The sequence below is a fragment of the Eriocheir sinensis genome, chromosome 48, assembly GCF_024679095.1.
Source record: "Eriocheir sinensis breed Jianghai 21 chromosome 48, ASM2467909v1, whole genome shotgun sequence".
Taxonomy (NCBI): domain Eukaryota; kingdom Metazoa; phylum Arthropoda; class Malacostraca; order Decapoda; family Varunidae; genus Eriocheir; species Eriocheir sinensis.
The window spans coordinates 3,449,659-3,470,309 of NC_066556.1; the positions used below are offsets into that span (position 1 = coordinate 3,449,659).

At 43.6% G+C, this 20,651-nt stretch overlaps 1 protein-coding gene across 5 annotated transcripts in view; it reads right to left on the minus strand.

Annotated features, from left to right (window-relative positions):
- LOC126981466 (carboxylesterase 4A-like) overlaps positions 1–15,262 on the minus strand; it is a 41,752-nt gene extending 26,490 nt beyond the window's left edge. Inside the window, exons 1-2 of one of the 5 annotated variants that reach the window (XM_050832531.1) lie at positions 14,920–15,261; positions 14,415–14,553 (exon numbers count right to left, since the gene is read on the minus strand). The gene's annotated coding sequence lies outside the window, so the exon portion shown is untranslated. Of the gene's footprint in view, positions 1–14,414 lie in introns of all 5 variants that reach the window. The other 4 variants (XR_007733948.1, XR_007733949.1, XM_050832532.1 and 1 more) reach the window with 4 other exon arrangements.
- Positions 15,263–20,651: the final 5,389 nt, after the last annotated feature.

Here is a 20,651-nt window from a genome sequence, read left to right on the forward strand (position 1 = left end):
CCTCTTCATGGATTGAAGAAATAACCATAATCGCGCGTTGGCAAAAAAAAAAAAAAAAAAAAAAAACTTGGGGCAGAAGGAAAGTCTACGGTGTTTTGTATCCTCAGTTAGCTACCTGAACCCTTTTGAGCTATCGTTGTCGGCGGGACTAAATGCTCCTTTAGTAAAAAAAATGTAAGGGTGCCACATTAGTACACTCATGACGGTCCAGCTTCAAACTTGTCTTCAGAGTTTGGTTATCATTCAGTGCTGGCCCACATATTGAGAGAGAGAGAGAGAGAGAGAGAGAGAGAGAGAGAGAGAGAGAGAGAGAGAGAGAGAGAGTTGGGGGGAGAGGGGAATGGGGAGAAGGTTTAAAAAGTGTGGAATCTCTTAACTTTTCGGCTCCTGCTCAACACAGGATCAGAGTCGAGACAAGTTTTTTTTTAACCAAATTAAGATTACATTATGCAGATTTAATATACGGAAACCTGACCCGCGAAGCCGGCGCCTGACCAGACTATTTCCTTGCTCTCTTGATTATTTACTTACTTTTCTGCTTGTTTATTCATTTATATGTTTATTTGTTAATTTACTTATTTGCCTGCGTATTTGTTTATTGTTAATTTAATTTGTTGTATATGTTTACATTGTTTACATGTTAATATTTTATGTATTTTTATTTTTGGTCTTTTAAGGATTTTGTTTCGTTCTGTAATACCCGCCTCGGGAGCTCTTCCACTCGTGTTGTCAGTCAGTTCAGGTTTGGCAGTTTTGTGGCTTAGTCGTGTTTTAACATGTGCCTGAAGTACTCTTGTTAAGTGAACGACAGAAAAAAAGAGGAATTAAAGTGACAAGGAAGAGGCATATACAGTAAAAGATTATGTGCACCTGAACGAAATATGCCGAACAAAACTGACGCTGAAAACACGTTGATTTTACTCGCTTAGTTATCACTTCATCCCATTTCGATGTGTTGTTTTATGCACTTAGAGACCCTCACGCCCGAACGAAGTGACCCAATGTTTTATTCTGTCTCTAGTTGCTCCAATCTAAAGAACGTTATTTATGATCGTATTTTTCATCTCCTTTGATTTTGAGGTTGTGTGTCTGTTTCCGGTTGAGCAGTTAGTATTCCTCAACGAACTATGTGTCTTTCTACTTTTTTCCCGTCTTTTATTATAGCAAGGCCTTATAATATGCAAACATTTTTCATACAAATTTATTTCGTAACATTTTGAGGATCTGTTATCTTTTCCAGTCGCATTATTTTGTCCACCTGAGCGAAATAACCATCATGTCTGTGCTGCCTTTTAAATATCCAAAAACATGAGGCAGGAAAAAGACAATGCGGGCCTCAGGCGATGCTCTAGACCTGATCAAATATGCTTTCGTCCTCCTCCTAAGCGATGATTTTATTGTGAGGACTCGCGAGGGAATTCAATCAAGTAGTGCAAGAAAACTGAAACACTCGCGAAGAGGAAATTGTGGTTTGCATCCATTAAAAGCAGACAGACGAATGGACGAACACACACACACACACACACACACACACACACACACACACACACACACACACACGCACAAACTATCGGCTATGTAGCTCTTCCCCGACCCCCGAGAGATGCTACCCGCCCTTAGTGACGCAGACATGCTCCTCCCAAAACGTCCAACACCACCCCAGGACAGACAGAAAGACCCATCATCCCCACCCTCCCTTCGTTTTTTTTTTTTCATCTTGGTTATAATAGGCCTAGTTTCAACCGCAATAAGAAGATAAGAAACGACAGTGTACCGTTCATTATTATTGTCATTATTATTGTTGTTGTTATTATTATTATTATTATTATTATTATTATTATTATTATTATTATTATTATTATTATTATTTGACACACACATGCACTCACGGTCGGAGGCGCACACACAAAAGCTCCTTATTTTCGTACTTAAGGAAGCAAAAGAGAGAAAACTCCAGCTCGCCATCGTTTATTTTTACCTGGATGAGGAGGAGGAGGAGGAGGAGGAAGAGAAGGAGAAGGAGGAGGAGGAGGAGGAGGAGGAGGAGATGAAGAGAAGGGTACGAAAGGAGACTATTCTTCCTCTCCAGAGCGTATAATGAAGTTCTCTCACGGTTGCCTCACTCCTTACCGGATAACTGTTTTGCCGGAAACGGCCGGACCGAACACTCCCCTCCGCTGGACGACACTTCTGCTCCGCCCGTCTGCAGTCTCTTTTCTCAGCAGCGAATGTGTTTTTTTTTTTTCCACTGCGTTCGTTTCTTTTTGTGTCACCGTGTCTGTTTAAACGTTGTGTTGTTAGTATGAAGATTAATTGTTGAAGGATTAATTGTTAGTGTTTCAGTACTCGCTGTTTTAATGATAATGATGGCAATACTGTAGCAATGATAGTAGTAACAGCTGCAGCGTTAGCAGTAATATGAACAATGATGATGGCACCTGTGTATGATGACGGTGACGATGATGAAACTGGTCATAATAATAATAATAATAATAATAATAATAATAATAATAATAACAACAACAACATTCAATAACATTAACCATCAGCATCATCATAACAGTGTTTGGGAACTACAAACTTTCACGAAGGCCGTGCAATCCATCCTTCCCCTTCATATGGCCTTTTTTCCCTTTTTGAAGGTTGCCGCCATCACCCATTCAGTCAGTCTATCGGACTTTATCGGCGTGGGCGGATCACCCCCAGTAAAGCAGAAAATCGTAGCTCTCACTTGAGACACTCTGGTCTGGCCCACAAACCCACAAACCCTTGTCGGTACCCACTGGACGCACTCTTGGTCTGCCCTCAAAGTTCAGGCGGGTTTTCCTTGTGGCCGCCTCATGTCATTGACTCATTCATTTTTCATCGTTCATTCACTACCATTCACCGAGCTTTTACCGGACGTTTCCCTCCCTACATTAAATATATTCTTCCTTGACTCATGCTACGCCTTTTAACCAAGTTTCAAGAGGGTTGAGCTTTTGTTGTTTTGTGTTATCCTGTTAAAAATTAAACACAAAAACAGAAAAGAACAAAAAATAGGTCCTGCTTGTCATAGATAATCAATCATTCATAATTAAATATATTACGTATAGTGAAAACGCTAGCAAACGTTTATACCTCAAACTATTACACTAAATTGCCTCTGTTTAACATCATCCGAGACCAGGAAGTGCATTAATATCACGAGTATACACCAATCATCCACGAATAATAATACCCTTGTCTTGCACGGCCAAATTCAGACCAACTACCGGGAATCTTATTCACACAAAGGAAAAGTTGGATTAATATGATAACGCACTCCGAGGTCGAGAGGATAAACAGTTAAAGAAAATGAGATTGGGACCCTGTCAGAAAACCATTAATCCAGGATAAATGGCAAAAGGAAAGTAAAAAGTAAAAAGGAACGGAAGCGGGAGGATGTGAAGCAATAAATAAGATTATGAAAGGAAGAGTTAGAGGAGGAGGTGGAAGAGAAGGAGAAAATAGAATGAGGGAAGAGGAGGAGGAGGAGGAGAAGGAGGAGAAGGAAGAGGCAGAGAAAGAGAAAGAAAAGGAGAAAGAGAAAGAGGAAGAGGAAGTGGAGGAGGAGGAAGAGAAACAAAAAGGAAAGGAGGAGGAAGAAGGTAGGAAGGATAAAAGGAAGAAAAAGAAGTGAGCTAACCTAATTTAAGTGAATGACAGAAAAAAAAGAGGAATTAAAGGGACAAGGAAGAGGCAATAGGAAATAATCAGGAAACTAAAAAAAATTAACGAAGAGGAAGAAAAAGATTTAGGGGGGAATAAAACTTGAGAGGGAAAAAAAAGAAGCAAATGAGCAATTAAACGAGGACGAGGATAGAGGATTTAAGAGGAAGAAGAGTTAAGAGGAGATAATGTAGCCTTTAACTAAGAGAAAAGAAGAAAGGTAAAGAAGAAGGTTGGAAAATTCAATACGAGAGTTAAGAGGGGGCAGTAAAGGGGCCAGGAGGAAGAGGAGGAGAAGCAGGAGAAGGAGGAGGAGGAGGAGGAGGAGGAGGAGTAGGAGGAGGAGGAGGAGAGATAAGGCTGAAGGGAGACGGATAGTGGGAATTGAGAGAAGAATGAGAGAGGAAAGGAGAAAGGAGGGGAGGGAAAATGAAAAGATAGCAAGGAAGAAGGACGAGGGAAGACTGAGAGATGGAAAGAAAATGAGAAACGTCGAGGAAACAGCCGATGAAGGAGAGGGGAAAGTATTAAAGTAGAGAGAGAGAGAGAGAGAGAGAGAGAGAGAGAGAGAGAGAGAGAGGGAGAGGGAGAGAGAGTGTCGCTATGACTACATCCCCAAAGGCTATCCAGCGAGCCTCGATAACAGTCACCATCATCAGCGACACAAACACAAACAAACAGGTAATGCCGCCAACGCAACGGCCGCCGCTGGACATAATTTTTCGTGTTACGCTTCGTCAACAAAACAAAGCTTTCTGAATCCCGATAACTCCCCTGGGACGTGAAGTGTGGAGCCTACCGATTTGTTATTTGTTGCCGCCGAGACACACACACACACACACACACACACACACACACACACACACACGCACACGCACACGCACACATGATTAGAAAAAAAGTCTGTATGAAAAGGTATTGATCAAAGCCTCATCAAACGGACCTCTATTGCTAAAAAAGGATGCCACTCTAATCGACATTTCTGAGAATCCTGTCTGTGACCAAATACTTTGCCTTTTTATTAACTACAAGGGGCAAGAGCAGCATGCTAACCGTATTCCAAGTATTCCAACCGAGTGTTTCAACCGTAGACCGCTGCTTGTTCTCAATGTAAAGCCGATGCAATACGTTTATACCTAATGAAGTCAATTACCCGAGAAACAGGACTACATCGCCGGGCAGCTCCGGGGCTCGCGACGTCGGTGTTAAGAGAATGCCGGGTCATTATATGGATGGACTGCACCGATCGCCTCAAAGTGTAGTGCTGCGCTACCTTCGGTCTATACTTCTACGTTCTTCACTACTAAGTATTTTTTCCTTGAGGACTTGTTAATCATGCTTATTTTTTCTTTGCTTGACAGTTGGGTTAAGTAAAGAAAATAGAAGTTCGTGGAATGGTGCAGATAGACATAGATACGTATATACAGACAAACAGGAACAACAAACAGGACTCAGGAGGGCAAGCACACATACCTACATGCAGACACAAACAGACAGACAGACTGACAGATGGTCAATGAGTCAGACAAACAAACAGAAAGATAGTGTAAATTAAAGTAATAAATCATGCAGGAAAACAAACACACACACACACACACACACACACACACACACACACACACACACACACACACACACACACACACACACACACACACACACACACACACACACACACACACACACACACACACACACACACACACACACACACACTAACAAGAAAAATTAACACACAACAGAATTCCCTTGCTTAAAACAAAACAGAACAGAAAACATGAAACAGACCAAACAACAAACCTCACCAAACCCACTCTAAAACACACACACAAAAAAACACGCACACATACACATACAACCCACCTCACCCCCACATACACACTCTCCCCCCACCACATACCCACAAACACAGGTGCTCAGTTTCTAGCCTATAAGTCTACCCGATCACTCGCGGAGCAGCACCAGAATCAGCCAGACTCGTCCACTTCGCACCCTGCCCGCATGAGAGGCACACACACGCATATTTAGAAGGACACGACAAACACACTCCACCGTTCCTTGATCCCGCACTCCTCCCTGCGATGAGATGACGGGAGACTATTGTAGAGACGGGAAGAGGAGGAGGAGGAGGGATTGCTATTTGGCTGGCTGTAAGAGGAAGATTTGTGGCTAGGAGAAAGGAGACTGGAGCAATGGAGGAGGAGGAGAGAGGAGGGCGGAGGGAGGAGAAAGAAGAAAAGGAGTCGGAGGGAGCAGGAAGAAGAAGAAAAGATAGAAGTTGCACAAGTGGCTACAGCAATGAATGGAGGAGGAGGAGGAAGAAGAAAAGCAGCAGCAGCAGGAGGAGGAGGAGGAGGAGGAGGAGGAGGAGGAGGAGGAGGAGGAGTAAGAAGAAAAGCAGCAGCAGGAGGAGGAGGAGGAGGAGGAGCTCAATATGCTTCGTGCCCTGAGTGTCGAGTAGCTTATTTTCTATTGTCTTGATCTGTAATTACTTTCTGCGCTGCACTTTTGTTGTCGTTGTTTGTTGTTGTTATTGACTACCACCACTACTACTACTACTACTACTACTACTACTACGTATGCTACTTCTGCTTCGCCTGCTGCTCCTTTTATTACTCATGCCGTTAATATTATTGCTTGTGCTTCATGTGTTATGCCCTAGAGTCATATATCCTAAATTGTTTTAATTCGATGTGAAACTTTTCCCATTTGTTCATCAAGCTAATTAATGTTCGAAACAGTAAACTCATTCATGTGTATTATCTTTCGGTCATAGATAAGCGCAGTTTTCAGAAAAGTGTCAACCCTGCTTTTAATTAATTCATGGAAAACTGACGGGACCAGACGCGCGGGGAAGGGGCGGCCCGGACGAGACGGCGGGAGAAAACACCACAAGGGTATCTCACTTGAGCGATATATTACCGCGAAGGTATTACGAAGATTAAATAGGAAAGATGAAAACCTCAGACAACTCGATTTGCATCCAGACGAAAAAATATCTTCTGTGGTAAAACTTTAGTCCATCTGAATTATCTCCAGCAAATATTTCAGCGCTGAGGGTTGTGAGGTGGATGAATTATCCCTTTGTGGAAATCATCGTGGATCCCAACAAAGGTGATATATACGTGGCCAGCTCAGGCGCTCCGCCAGGTCTGGGCCAGGTGAGCCGGGCAGCCTGTGCATACCGTTAGCAGAGTTTGTTAACTTTCAAGGCGTCATCACGAGTATCATTTACTGTGCAGGTGTGATAAGCTACCTTTCTTTCCATCAATTAAACCTCATGTAATCTTTTTTTCTCAAGAACACAATATTAAAAAGATGGGTTAAAAATGATGAACCCAAAAGTCAAACCTTGATATCCTACCTTTATATTAATTACAAATCTAGTACATTGTTGTTTTAATAAGAACAAAATCATATAAAGATAGTTCAAACCTTCGAAAACAACCTGCCAGTCTTGATATGCTGCCTTTTTACTGCACAATCAATACTTTGGGACATGTTTTTATCTTTATAGAAAACATACTCGTTGGTAAAGATACATGACCCAAACTAAGCCGACCTTGACTCCCGCCCTGTTTGCTGCGTGCATTCCCAGGTGTTCGTTCATTGACCTCCCTGTATAGAAGATTCGTCCTTGACCAGATCAATCACTGTCTGCAATTCTCTAGACAAGGTAAACACACACACACACACACACACACACACACACACACACACACACACACACACACACACACACACACACACACACACACACACACTCCAGCATAATGTCTGTGTGTCCTGTCTTTTATGCGTCGCTTTTTTACAGTCTCGCCATCCTTTCACTCTCTTCAGTTATCATTAAATAATTAAACGCTTCGCCTCTATTCATTCTCCTCTCACTCATGAAAGACGTCATTCTGTTGCTCCTGGAATGTTTCCCTCAAGGTTGTGTTTTTCTGGCGAGTTCTTTCTTTGCAGACATTCTCCTTCTACTCCCCCTCCTCCTTCTCCTGCACTTTAACCTCCTCTTCCTCCGCCTCCTCTTCCTCCATCACCGCCACCGCCTCCTCCTCCTCCTCCTCTTCATTTTTCCTTTTTCTTTCTTTTTCTTTCCTCTATTCCTTTATATTATATTTCTTCTCCTCGTTCCCTTACTACCTCCATCCTTTACCTTCTCCACTACCTCGCCCTCACTCCTCCTCCTCCTCCTCCTCCTTCCATCCCTCCCTCCCACACACGGCTTTTCTAGGTCACGTCGCCTCCCTGCCAGGCCGGAGGGCACGTCTTCTCTCCCTGAAAAGTGTCACCTCACTCTTCCCCGACGTTTCCTTTGCCGGCCGCAGGTTCTCGGACCAGACAGACCTACAGGGCTCATAGCGGCACACTCTTAAACCCTCATTAAGAGATTTCCCCAACGTTCCAGTCGGTAAGTTTCTTCTGGCGTACAATTTTCCAGATTATCCCGGACCGCATTGCTTGTTGTTAAGGGGCGAAGTTTCCCCTAACTCAAAATTTATCCAGCGTGAGAAGGTTTTTGATGGCGTGATGTGAGAGAAGTATTCGAGACCTTTCCTTGAAGCCTTCCCCTCCCTTTCCCTCCTCCCGTTTCCGCCTGCCCCTCCTCCTCCTCCTTCCCTTTCCGAATCCCAACGCACCGACCCAATGTCTCCTCCCTCCCTGTCCCTCCTCCCGTTTCCCTCTGCCCCTCCTCCTCCTTCCCTTTCCGAATCCCAACGCACCGACCCAATGTCTCCCCCCTCCCTGTCCCTCCTCCTGTTTCCCTCTGCCCCTCCTCCTCCTTCCCTTTCCGAATCCCAACGCACCGACCCAATGTCTCCCTCCCACTCTCCCCAACTCCCCCTAATCCCCCATCCGGCCTCCACCTCCCCCGCAGCGAGTCTCTTGGTGTTGCCAGTCGCATAAAAATCCAAAACTGGTTCTCCCTTCCTCGTTTTGAGTAGTTTTCCGATTTTCAGATTGTTTTGCTTCATTGCACTTCCTTTCCTAATGCCCGGGAGAGAAGGTGTATTTTTTTCCCTTTCTTTTTCATCGCTTTTCTACTGTATTCTTTATTTGCATATTCATTACCTCTTTGCATGTCGAGATTTAATTGGAGAATATCTTACTTTGGAGAGAGAGAGAGAGAGAGAGAGAGAGAGAGAGAGAGAGAGAGAGAGAGAGAGAGAGAGAGAGAGAGAGAGAGAGAGAGACAGAGACAGACAGACAGACAGACAGAGACAGACAGACAGACAGACAGAGAGAGAGAGAGAGAGAGAGAGAGAGAGAGAGAGAGAGAGAGAGAGAGAGAGAGAGAGAGAGAGAGAGAGAGAGAGACAGAGAGACAGACAGAGACAGACAGAGAGACAGACAGACAGACAGACAGACAGACAGAGAGAGAGAGAGAGAGAGAGAGAGAGAGAGAGAGAGAGAGAGAGAGAGAGAGAGAGAGAGAGAGAGAGAGAGAGAGAGAACTGACAACTCTCCATCGTGACCCTGCGAAATGGAGGTCAAATGGACTTTTCCTGAAGGAGCCATCTCGTCCAAGGGGATTTCTGGATTGCCAGCCCTGAGGGAAACGACTTGTGAATGCAATGACTCGGCCAAACCTCACAAAGAACCGCCTCGCCGTCCCACCCATCAAGAGAGCCAATATTCTGCCTTTCCTCAATAGGTTCACTAGGGTCACGTCAGGGTCACTTGGCAAGCATTCTGTAACACTTGGAGCACTTTATTATGCTTATTTTGTAACATTAGAAAGCTTTATAGCAGCCTTCAGGAAGCATAACACCAGCACGTTCATACCCAAGTGAAGGAAATTAGAAAAGAATCGGCAGTATCCCCAAAGGTACTGACCCTTTTGGCTGTTTGTTACAAGCCTTAATTTGCCAGTGAACGCAGATAATGAACGCCACCGACCTGCCCAATCATCCTGAATCTGCCATTAAAGTGTTCAGTGCCCACGACATAGGTATTTTGGCATGCATGGTAAATAATTCACTATTTTCACGGAAGGAAGACAGAGGAACGAATAAACCCAAACAGCAAGCAATCTGCTGCTGTCATCAAGAAAACACGACAAAAATGAGTGATCAAAGCGACAAGACGTGTGATGAAGACTCTTTCAGCCCGGCACGAAGGATACTTAGATCAATTAAAGGGCAGCAAGGAAAGGGTTTTAAGCCGCTTGTCGCGAGTAAGACTCAGGGCGGTGTGCAGCGGGGGCCAAGACTTTTGTTACCAGCGCCGCCGTGTCCAGTAGTAATGTATTGCATATTACGTTGTGTGTGTGTGTGTGTGTGTGTGTGTGTGTGTGTGTGTGTGTGTGTGTGTGTGTGTGTGTGTGTGTGCAGCTGTCCCGCCAGCGTGCAGTGTTGCAATGAATGGTTAATGGTATATTGTTTATGCATATGTGTCCATCTTAATTTGTGCTTCATGAGGAAGTAATTTATTTAATGAAAATTGATTTTGTCATTAGTTTTGATGAGTAATTAATTAGCAACGTATCTTATACCCCGCCACCCACGTTGTGAACACCACCACCACCACCACTGCCACCACCACCTTCACCTCCACCATCACCACAATCACCTTTATACTCCTACAACAGCCACCACCACCACCACTACCACTGCGCAGCACCACCACCACACACCACCACCACCACACACCACTCACACCACCACCAACACCAAAACCAACACCGCCAACACCCCAACACCACAAACACTACAGCCACCATCTCTACCACCATCACCACCAACAACACCATCACTCACCTACACTACTAAAACCACCACTACCACCCCTACCATCAGCACTACATCCACCATCACCACTTAAATAGTACATATCTCTCCACTCCCACCCTCCTCACGTTAACCTTTGGCCTTTTAAGCACGATTACAACAACAATGATATAAATTAATGATGGTACTAACATTAATTATAATAATGATTATTATTATAATCATTATTATTATTTCACAGTAATTGTTATCATTATTTCATTATTAAGTGTAAATGCTATATTACAAGTAGTAGTGGTTGTGGTGGGTGTGATAGTGGTTGTGATGGTGATTGTAGTAGTAGTAGTAGTAGTAGTAGTTGTTGTTGTTGTTGTTGTTGTTGTTGTTGTAGGAGGAGGAGAAGGAGGAGGAGGAGGAAGAGGAAGAAGAAAAGTAGTAATAGTGTTAGTAGCATATCTTTCTCTTACTGTTAGAATTCTTTTAAGTCATAAATATAACCTTTTCTTGGGACACTAGTACTTATTTATATTTTTTGTTTACTTAGATTTTTATCAACTTATTCATTCTTCTGTTTCTGAGTTGGTAGTCCGAGATGAATTCCATTACCCACCACTGCCCTGTGCGTATGACGGAAAAAATATAATAAACTTGTATTTCTCTGCCTAACAAAACAGAAGGTAGAATCGAGAAGCAGCACCTGCCCAGAGTTGGCACGCGGCAGACAGGTGCGTGGGTCGTATTCTGGGAAGGGATTTAATGTTTTTCAGGTGTGAGAATAATGTGTGCTCCACTTTTTAAAATTTTCATATTTTCTCGAATGGCTTTATTTTTCAATAATATGAATAAATAATCAGTAGTAACTTGATTTTTTACGGTGTCTCCAACTCGCTGCTACTACTACTACTACTACTACTACTACTACTCCTGCTGCTGCTGCTGCTACTACTATTGCTGCTACTACTATTACTACTACTACTACTACTACTACTACTACTACTACTACTACTACTGGAGCTACTTACAATAATACCACTGCTGTGTATTATAACTTGTTAATAATTGAGTCCTTCCTTCCAGTCACGGTGCATGTCAAGTATTCTGGAGTAAGACGTATCAACCATAACTCTCGAACTCAGGGTCGCTTAAAAAGTCATGAGATGTACGAGTTTCTTTTTTGTCCCGAGTCTGAATTATTCACTCCTGACTGCAAGGGTGTAAAGACATTTTTGGGATACGTCTTAGTTATAATTAGAGGGAAGACAGACATAGATTTAAGTTAGTGGTACAGAGAAAATTGCGTTGGCAGTGATGCGGCGAAGTAATATGTAGTTAATAAGTAAATGTGATAATGAGTAATGGGAAGGACGGTAAGCAGCTTTGTCCACTAAGACTTCCACAATAGACGGCGTGGCTGCCATTGCTTCCAGGCCCGCTCGTTTGTAAGACTTGCCTTCATTACACGGCAGGCCTGGGAGCTCTAAATGTGGAACACACACACACACACACACACACACACACACACACACACACACACACACTCACACTCACACTCACACACACACACACACACACACACACACACACACACACACACACACACAATTGTCCCCAAAGTGGAAATGGATTTCTGTATGTAAATGTTTTTGCAAACCGAAATATTTAATGGTTATATTTTTTAATGAGAACTTGCGTTTGTCTCTTATATTTCAGAGTAATTTCTTCAAAAATAGCACAACAAATGCCAAGATGAAGCAACACTTATATTTCAATACGGTTTCCTCTAAAATAACACAAACGGAAGCAGTCTACCACATTCATATCTTATTGCTTCTGAAACACCACAAAGCAAAGCCTGCGGACTATATTTACATGTGGCTCCTTATGAAATAACTCTAAATGAATGCTAAAAAATTAAGCCAAAATATTATTCATACGTGATTCATTTATAGAATAACTCATGAAGCAGATCTATTATATTTTTTGATCCCTGAAGCAGGACACAAAATGAGTCAGTGTACTATATGGTTGTGTGATCTCTTTTTAACACAACTAAAAACTTATTGTCCAGAGTTTGTCGTTTTTCAGCTTAAATATACGCATTGGCGCTGCATGTTAAATCTCTTTGACGTCACATTTATGTTTCAAAACACATTCAATATAAAATTCATTAAACAGTAACAGTGAAATTTCATGGTTGTTAACAGTAATTTTTCAATGATTACGTAGTGAATTGATTAGTCATATCGGATAAAAAGCTTATAGATTTTTGTTTTGTATTTTGCATAATTAGCATGATTGGATTAATTTAATACATAGGGTGATTATTACGTTTGCGTTCCAGTGGTAATTGTAAAAAATATATTTGCGATTTTTATCATGTATTTTTATGGTGCCGCGCCTCGCTTTTCATCGCTGTTACATTTTTACTGCCCGTCATCGGCCCGCAACCCCCATCCACAATAAAATGTGCGTGTTTCATTGTTGCATTCCCACCGCCATTTATTGCGAAAGAACCCTCCCGTTTAGATGCGTCGTTTTCATCGTTGTAACATTTTCACTGGCATTCATTACGTCAGAATCTTCCCTTTTATAAATGTCTTTCTCTCTGTTATATTTTTAATGACGTTCATTACGCAAGAATTTCCCTCCTACCTATGATTCTTGTTATATTCTTACTGGTAGTCGTTGTGTCAAAAACTCCCTTCTTAGTAGTGTCGTTTTTCGTCGTTGTAACATTAACTTTGCCCACGAGGAGAATCTTCCCTTTAAATTCTGTCGACTTTTCATGTTTAAAAAAAAAAAAATTCGGTCACGTATATCACTTACAACATCTCCTCTTAAATCTTTACGCAGTTCTTTTCTATCTTAAATTTAATCTTTAGGTCAGTGAACTCCCTCTTCGATGTCTCGTTTTTCGTCTCTACAACTTTTTCTCCACCCGCAGTAAAACTTCCCTAGAACCTTCCCTATTAGTGTCGATTCTCCTCTTTTGCTACAGTTTTACTTCGGGTCAGTGCATAAGAACTTTCCTTCGTAAATATGTCAATTTTTTGTCATTTTCACCATTCCTGAAATTTCCCTTCCAGTCATTGCCTCAGAACATGCCCTCGTCAATGCGTATTCACCTTCACGTCTGCTACACACACACTAACGCACTCACACTCACACTCAAGCCTCACTCACCCTTGACTCACTACCCACCACACGCTCATTACATGCTCATTACTTGGTTAATCACAGCCTCTTCGCAAGACAGTGAGCCATGATGAAAAAATGGCAACGTTGACTGAGGGCTAATAAGATGGAGTGGCTTATTAATGAACCGATGAATACATTACTTCGGGCAAATTTGGTTTCATGCAAGGAGTTAGCGGAAAGTTCGTCCATGCGGCGGCAATATCCTCGAAATAATGAACAGCTCCTGCCGTTTAATTCGAGGGCGGTTGGAAGAATACAAGACACTTTTACCCCGTTCACTCTTTATAAAGTCATTTAGGCCGTAATTGCAGGGGTGCAGATTGCCGTGAGGAGGGAAAAAGTAAAATTCTTGCAGCATGAAGACGGAAAATAAAGGGAGGAATCTTTTTCCTTCTTTACTTTTAAGGGGCAGGAGGGTTGCCAAGATGGACAAAAAGGTCACTAAACAACGAGCGAAAAACGAGGGCAAATTCCTTCCACTTCCCTGCACTCTCCTCACCTCTCCCCCCCGCCCCCTCCCCCGCCCCCTCCCCCCCTCACACTCCGCTGAAATATCTCCCATCTTTAAATTATATGCTACTTTGTTAGAGAGAGAGAGAGAGAGAGAGAGAGAGAGAGAGAGAGAGAGAGAGAGAGAGAGAGAGAGAGAGAGAGAGTTAAAAGCCCAAGCAGAACTTCTGGAACCGAGCTAGAGAGAGAGAGAGAGAGAGAGAGAGAGAGAGAGAGAGAGAGAGAGAGAGAGAGAGAGAGAGAGAGAGACAGGGGACACAATATTGAGGGAGAAAGACTTACCAGGAGCTCTAATGTGACAGGTGAGTCGCAGGTGATGGCCGCTCGCAACACTGCACTCCCGCCACTCCCCCACAACACCGCCTCCTCGGGCACGCAATATCTAAACCAATGCCTTTCAATTTAGCGAGAGTTAACAAACCTGAAAGAACAAAATGAGGGTTTTATGGTCCATTTCCTTTTGCCAATATTTCGGCGACCGAGAAGTAAGTCCTTTTAATGGTATCTAATTGCCTTTCACTGTCCGACTTATGCGAGCCTCTTTTTTTTTTAGTTGATTTCATGCGCGAAAAACATTATCAGAAAACCAGTCAACCGTGAAAAACGTTTGTGGGCCGCAGTCGCTAGGTAATAACGTTTTTTCGCGTTATCGCTTAATAAAGACCGGAAGCGCCTCAGTTAGGGGGGTAACGGGCACGAGGGGGGACAAAAAACACACTGCACAGCCCCCAGGTGGCCCAGGCGCTACGGGGAGCCTCGACACTAGGCTTAAAGGGCGAGAGAGAACCGTGCGTGATCCTTCCACTTCGGAGGGTCGAGCGAGACTGGCCGGCCGGGCGCTCTCCTACCTCCCTCCGCCTCCCCCCACCTGCTCGCCGCCCTCGCACGCACTCGCACACACGCATGTCGAAGAGCGCACGCAGACTCTTGAGTGCATGATGCGTCCTCGTGTACTCGACAGGCTAATGGGAGAGGGAGGCTTTGGAGAAGGTCGGGATTGTTTCTGCATCACCAACACATTCCTGCAAACAAACAAACAAACAGGGCTCGCTCGTGGCCTACATTCTCGCCCGCCCAAGTTTGGATGCAAGTACACAAGCCAGAGTGAAAAGAAATACATTATATATCCCTGTTTGCTCGCGGCCAAAGGATTCACCTGTGCTGCTTGTGTGAACAGGCGTGTGGGGATAGGATGAATGGAGTAACAAATATGCTCGTATCAGTTAAAAAAGCATAAGAAAGTTAGAAGAATAAATAAATGAATGACGATTAACAATAAAACGTGGACTTGTTGAGGTCATGTAATGCATATAACTGATAACATAGAGGACAACTAAGATAATATAAGATATCCCCTGCACACTCGGCTTCCCCGTCCCCCCAATAGCCAACAAATATGCGTGTTATGCACCTACACAGATCCAGTGCCAACCCAGAAATTGTTGAAGACAGGCGTGCTAGAGAACCAGGAAGAGAGATTAAATGAGAGCGTTTGGAGGGGTAGGACTGAGTAAATCAACATCAGAGAGAGAGGAGGAGGACACTGAGAAAGGCCTTTACCCAGCAGCGGCCTAGTAATGACTGATGACGACGCTGAAATGGAGTAGGGTCTTGCAATATCCTGAGCTCATAAAATTCTGTGTACTTCTATCACTAGGGAAAATATTTGCACCTACAACACGTTTCTGGAATCTATGACAGTTGCCCAAAACGAGAAACAATTAACGACCAGTTGGCACATCATCCCTGGCAGGTGGATGGCTTGCCTTGGTTTATCCTCCATGTAACGGACGCGTCGTGGAGGCAAGACTGTCCTCCATTATCCGCCGCGGGATGGAGTTACCTTCCCCTTGATGGGAAAATTAGACTCTGCTAAATCGTGAATGTGCATGGCGGCCTGGCGTCTCAAGTCACCCTCCCAGCGTGCCGGTCCCTGGAGTGTCCCGCCTCTCATCCCCATCATGTATTCATTGCATACGCACACACACACACACACACACACACACACACACACACACACACACACACACACACACACACACACACACACACACACACACACACACACACACACACACACACACACACACACACACACACACACACACATACATGCTCACACGTAAAATATATATACAGATACGTACATATAAACATACAAAAATACATACATGCATACATACATACATTCATACATCCATACAGACAGACAGACAGAGATATATACATGCATATATACATTACATACATACACATTTGAACACATATACGCATACTTACATATCAACATGCATATATAGATAGATAGATATATATATATATATATATATATATATATATATATATATATATATATATATATATATATATATATATACACACACACACACACACACACACACACACACACACACACACACACACACACACACACACACACACACACACACACATCATTTCCAGAGGCCGGTATGATATTCTGAAACTTATTCTATATTCTAAGTCGTTTTAAGATCTCTTTATCATTTTTTCTGTTTCCATGCAAATCATGTTCGCTTTCTGTCTCTCCATGTCACCGCCAGGACTTTTCTCTGTTCCTCTTTGTGTGCTTTTTAGTTTTCTCTCTAAACATTTTGAGGCGCCGAGTTTGTGAGCCGTGTGGTGGGGCTGGCGGGACACACTGTACATCTTCTCCACAGGGGGAGTGACAAGTTGCTATTCATGATATTACTGTTTTCCAAAAGGGCTCCATCCTATTCCTATTTTTTTTTTTTCGTGGACTGGGTTTGTTTGTCATAGGCATCTCTTTCTCTGCTCTCAAGTGTTTCGTTTCCGGTCACTATTTCTTGCCCTGCCAGCTGATTTTTAACATTACCTTCGTTTTCTTTCTATTCACCTTCAGACCTACTTTCGGTCTCTCTCTGTAGTGTTCATTGATCGCTCTTTGCAAACTTCCCTTAGAATCACTCACTAAAAGTGTCATATGAGAATCTTATGTAGTTAAGGCATCACCGTCTGTCTTGCCTCCTAGGTTATCGCTCTCTAAGTTCTTAAATACTTTCTAATAAGCCTTGGCAACATCTTTCTCAATAAGAATTGACTTGCTCTTCTTGTGGAGTTTAATGGTTGCTGTTCTGTCTCTCTTTGCTGGCCAGTAATGAAAACGTAACGAATTTCATCGCATTGATTACATTTCTTGTACTTTCTGTTGATTTCATTGTGCAGAAATTCATTAATGTAAATAATGTTCATTTGCTCTTAGTTCTTTCATTACAAAATAATAACTTATATCTGCGCTAACGGTTTACAGCCGTAATTAGTGCTGCTGGCGCCTATTGATTTGATAAACGATCATTAATTTCATGTGTTGTCGAATTTACTCCTAACGAATGTCGTTACATTAAGAACAATTTGAAAGTAAGTGCATTACGTTTTAAAAAGATTATAAAAAATATTTGTTGTACCTCGAGACTGAAGAACAATTAAATCATCATTACTAGTGCAGTTCTCATTAACGTTTTGGATATAATTCCCTTTCCATGTGTAGTGAAGCACAAAAGAAGCAGAGAGAAGGGTTAAATATAGTGAAAAAAATTAGATACATAATAAAACAAAGGCAACAGAAAAAAAAATCACCCCCGACACAAAATAGTCAGTTAATCGCGCGAGGAAATATGTAACACACAACTCATTCAATTACTCTTTATCACGCGGCGGAAAAAAATGAGCCTCGAGCACGCTTCGCCCCGCCGCACGCCAGGCCCTCCGTCTCCAAACTCTACGGCGGGGAGTAGGACTGGAAGACGTTAATCTATTGCGGAGCCTTCACTTTTTTTCCCCTTCAAGATGGAGTGTTCGTTCATGCAGGTACACTCCTTTTATCAGCCCGCCCTTCACTGCCTTCGCTGAGGACCTGCCGTGCGCAGTTTTTTTCCTTTTTTTCGTTTTGACTTGCTCTTTTCCTTGCATGATGTAGAGGCTTTACCAGCGCACCCCAGAGAGAGAGTCAGGGCGTGAGGAAAGGCTGGGAGGATAAGGGCTGGTGAGCGGGCGTGAGGGAGGGGTTGTAAGGAAGGGAAAGACCTGATTTCGTGCATTTGCTGAAGGAATCCACGGCGACGGAAGTGGCTTGCGGGGAGATGTCAGAGGAAGACTGTATTCACCGGGAAGAAGAGGAAGGCCATCAGGGGAGAAACAACGGTGATGGGAGAAGAGAAGGAACAGGAGGAGGAGACAGGAAAGATGATAAAAGAGGCGATTGGGGAAGGAGGAGGAGCAATAGGAAACGGAGCGAAAAAAGAGAGGAAACCAGAGAAAGAAGGCAAGGAAGCACGATTATGGCGAAGAATGAGAAGAAGGAGAAAGAGGAGGAAGAAGAGAATGAACCAGAAGAGGAAACAGAAGAAGGAATAAGAGAATAAGAAACGAAACTAAAGAAGAGAGGAAACCAGAGAAAGAAGGCAAGGAAGCACGATTATGGCTAAGAATGAGGAGGAGGAAGAAGAGAAAGAACTAGAAGAGGAAACCGTGGAAGGAATAAGAGAAGAAGAAACGAAGGAAGAGAGGAAACCAGAGAAAAGGAAGAGAAAGGAAGACACGATTACGCTAAAGAATGAGAAGGAGGGAGAGAATGAAGAAGAGGAAGAACTAGAAGTGGCAATACGGGAAGTAACAAGAGGAATAAGCCACGGGAACAGACGGAGAAAGACGGGGAGATGGGAAACCAAAGGATGAAAGGAAGGAAACGATTGTAGATGAAGGGAAACGTGCAGGGGGAATGTGCCTTCATTGGATAAGTGTTGCCATTGGCTGTTAGGTCCCGGGGGTGAGTGTAGGGAGGTGGAAGGGGAGGAGAGGCATCGTGCGGCGTTGGTATTCCCGGAGGTTCATAACGAGGGAGTAATAGCATTGAGGAACATAGCGTGGATCCCTCATTACGTTCTGCACCACCTGTCTCTAATTTTCTTGTTACCTGCGCTCTCTCGGACACGAAACCCCGGCCCACCTCTCCCTCCCTCCCCTCCCTCCTTCCTGACTCCACGGGATAAAATTTTGCTTGATAATTTACAGCTTTAATCACACACACGTAAGAGAAAGCTTAGGCGAACACAGCTTAACAGGAACGACGCTCAGCAATATATTTATACTCCGCCTTAATCCCACACACACGTAAGAACCGGATTAACTGAACACAATTTAACGTGAGTGACATTAGCGAATATATCCTTGGCTGATGCTGAGATTGTGTTTCGGTATAGGTCTCGTGTGTCGCTCTCCATTCCTCTCCTGTAATCCCTTCTCTTCCCATCACTCTTGTCCCTTCCCTTTATCCATGTCACTCTTTATTCTTCCCCTCTCTTTTCCAGGCTTCGTTTGCGAGCTATTCTCTTCCCTTCACTCTCGTCTCTTTTCTAATTCCCTTCCCCCATCCCTCTCCTGCAATCCCTCCTGTTCCCATCACTCATATTTCTTCCCTTCTTTTATTTACAATTGCTTTTCCTTCTCCATCCCTCAATTGCAATCTCTCCTCTTCCCTTCTTTCCTGTCCCTTCTAATTCCCTTCCCCATTCCTCTCCTGCAATCCATTCTTCTCTTTCCCTCTCTCTTGTCCCTTCCCTTCTTGTATTTACCTTTCCCTTCCTTCCTCCATCCCTCATTTGCGTTCTCTTCTTTTCTCCTCTTTCGTATCTCTTCTCTTGTGTGCCTCTCCGTTGTCCCTCATTTGGAATTCCTTCTTCTCCTTCCTTCATCTATCTTTCGTGTTCTCTCGCTTCTGCAATATTCCTTCTCTTCTTTCCCCATAACTTACAAGCCCTCCACTCAGTATCTGTAGTTTCTCTTTCCCTTTCCCTTAAATCCCTTTCGTTTCTGCTCTATCCCTCATTTGCAATCCTTCTTCCTCCCCTTCCCTCTTCTTTTCCCCTAACTGTGATGGTCTCTTCTCTCCGTCCTTTACAATCTCTCCTTCCCCTCTTTCATAGTTCCCCTTTCTCTATCCCTTGTACCTCTTCCATCCCTGCCCCATCCCTTATTTGCTGTCCCTCCTCCTCCTCTTCTTTCTCCTCTCCTCTTGTGTTGGTTTCTTCTTTTCTCCGTTCCAATTACAATCTCCTACCGATAGTTTTCCTTTCCCTCTCCCTCATACCTCTTCCGTTCCTACCCCATTCCTCACTTGCAGTCCCTCCTCCTCCTCTTCCTTATCCTCTCCTCTTCTGTTGGTTTCTTCTTTTCTCCGTTCCTTACAATCTCTTATCTATAATTTTCCTTTCCTCTCCCTTATACCTCTTCCGCTCCTGTACCATTCCTCACTTGCAATCCCTCCTCCTCCTCTTCCTCCTCCTTCCCCTGTTGCTTCCCCTCCTCCCTTCCTCCCCCGTGATGGTCTCGACAAATGGGGCAATTCACATGTCTTCGCTAAAGTTGGGACGAGCGACAGACCCACTATTACGCGTCGCCCTCGCCCCGCCGCCAGGTATTTCAGGCGTCACTCCGTACAATCCTTGCTTTCGTCTCTGCATT